The following is a 2,500-nucleotide window of genomic DNA, read 5'->3' as shown; positions in this document are numbered from 1 at the left end:
GATACCTGTCATTTGTAAAATTCTGATCAAAGTTTTACCATGTTGCCAAACGCCAAAGGAGATGTTAGGAGAAAGGGCTCTGCCGATGTGTACGTTGTTGAAATAAATTCTTTTTCAAGTGACAAAGGAGAGGATTAAAGTTTCATGATCCTATTGAGAGAGAGAGAGAGAGAGAGAGAGAGAGAGAGAGAGAGAGAGAGAGAGAGAGAGAGAGAGAGAGAGAGAGAGTAGATAAAATACTCGACCACGCTCAGATGAGCCGATCCGCTTCATCCATTATGTTGAAACAGGAACAGAACCCCAGAATCATTTTTAGAAATGGCAAGCGCGCATTCCTCAGAATGCTTGAATGACAGCCAATTTATGTTTTTTGTAGTAACTGCTGATTTTGTTTTCGTAATCATTTCCAGGCGGCTGGTTAACGCTGCCGAAAGAAAAACGGGGTTTTATTGAGCGGTTAAAATTGCAGGGATTTTCATCGGTGAATGATATGAGATTCTCTCTCTCTCTCTCTCTCTCTCTCTCTCTCTCTCTCTCTCTCTCTCTCTCTAGGTGAAGAGAACTGTAATTTTAAACAATTGTAATTTTGGTGTTTGAGGATTATATATAGTTTTATATATATATATATATATATATATATATATATATATTCTAGATATATATATATATATATATATATGAGTGTGTGTGTGTATGTATATATTCATATTTATATATAGATATATACCTATATAGAGAGATATTTAGACAGACAGATAGATAATCCCTTTCACAGTTTTTAGGAGCGATCGTAAGTGGATTGAGTTTTATGCTTTATTTTACCGATTTTATTCCTTAGCAGGTGCACAACTTGCCTGTAGAGATAAGAAATTACTGTAAGTAGAAGATACAAATCACGTCCACTATTCGTTCTTTTCTGATGAGAAGGAAAGAAGCTCTCTGCCGTGAGATTCAAACAAGGGAGTGAAGCCTAATGAAGCTTGATGGAAGTTGTATTGCATGGCCGATCTCGTACTATGCACCTTTACGCTGACTGTTAAGCCCCGTCTCTCCTCCGTGGATGTTGATTGCGAGTGAGAGATAAAGGTAAAAGCTGTAGAGACGAAGGGGTGATATGATAAAAGTGGCGCCACATCAGACAAACTGATGGTTTGGAGGATGTGAAGATGCTTAGAAAGGAGCGTAAAATGTTTAGCATGAATGAAAGGATGGATTAGTGTTTGTAGGTGGTATGATCTTGGGGAAAAGAGTGGAGTCATGGTATGATCTTGGAGAAAGAATGGGGGATTATGCTGTGTCGATGAAAGACATGCATAATTGGAGGGGAGTAGGAGAGAAAGACCTGTAAAAGGCTGGATAGGTAGGCAGACAAAATGCCTAAGGACAAAATGCTTAATTCTTCAAAATGGACAAGAATTAGCCTCAACGTCGGATAGCAAGAGAGTTCGTGCACAGCTGCAGGTGAAAGTTTAATGCTGAAAATAAAAGAAAAAATTACAGTCACATACAATGCTTAATTGTCACTTTATAGCATGTCAATATTCAGCTCAGACCACGGGAAAAATGAAAGAAAGATGTACCGAGCGCTTTCGTATTATTGTATTATTCCGAAAACATTTACGAGGTACGGGACACTGTACATGCGTATATGTTTATGTGAGTATGTATGTACGTATATATTCAGTTATAAAGTAGTCAGTCGGGAGATAGAGAGGGATTATTTTAAATATTTTGAGAATATTGATGCTGTTTCTTTGTATGGTTGCATATATGTACGTATTCAATTTTGAAGTAGTCAGGAGAGAGATAATTGATGTTATTTGGTTGTATGTGGTATGTCTCTACGTATATATTCAATTTTAAAGTAGTCAGGAGAGAGAGAGAGAGAGAGAGAGAGAGAGAGAGAAGCAGGAGAGAGAAGAGAGAGGAGACGAGAGAGAGAGAGAGAGAGAGAGAGAGAGAGAGAGATTATTCTAAATATTTTGAGATCATTGATGCTATTTCTTTGTATGTCTACGTATATATTCAATTTTAAAGGAATCAGGAGAGAGAGAGAGAGAGAGAGATTATTCTAGATATTTTAGAATCGCTGATGCTGTTAACAACGTACATAAAGGTGTTTCAGCCAGGATATTTTCGGCTGTCTTTTGAATGTCAGCATCATTAAGTAGACCCCGAAGATCACTCGTGTTATCGTTCGGGATGAGATCGAATTTCGGAGAGAAAGAAGGAGGAACTTCCCTTAACTTTATGGAATTCGTGAATATCTTATTGCTCAAAGACTTCAGCGGATGCCTTTTATTCATCTGGGAATACACGTAACTAGTTAGAATTAGATATTTGGTTTTTATTTTGTGGAGTTTATTTACTCAAATCTGTGAATTTTGAGCTAGTTGCTTTTTATAAGTTGTGAGATTTATGCCATATGTTATTTCATTAATTAGCCGTTTCTCCGTTTCTCAGGTGGCTCTGAAAGGAAAAGAGAATGGAGTTAAACTTG

At 37.3% G+C, this 2,500-nt stretch overlaps 2 protein-coding genes across 4 annotated transcripts in view; one reads left to right on the top strand and one right to left on the bottom strand.

Annotated features, from left to right (window-relative positions):
* The window catches only part of LOC135210092 (gastrula zinc finger protein XlCGF26.1-like), a 798,432-nt gene that overhangs the window by 608,685 nt on the left and 187,247 nt on the right, over positions 1-2,500 (top strand). The window lies entirely within an intron of this gene.
* The window catches only part of LOC135210094 (carbonic anhydrase-related protein 10-like), a 221,850-nt gene that overhangs the window by 60,159 nt on the left and 159,191 nt on the right, over positions 1-2,500 (bottom strand). The window lies entirely within an intron of this gene.

Source organism: Macrobrachium nipponense, chromosome 39, assembly GCF_015104395.2.
Source record: "Macrobrachium nipponense isolate FS-2020 chromosome 39, ASM1510439v2, whole genome shotgun sequence".
Classification (NCBI taxonomy): Eukaryota; Metazoa; Arthropoda; class Malacostraca; order Decapoda; family Palaemonidae; genus Macrobrachium; species Macrobrachium nipponense.
This window is presented reverse-complemented; position numbering and strand designations above follow the sequence as displayed.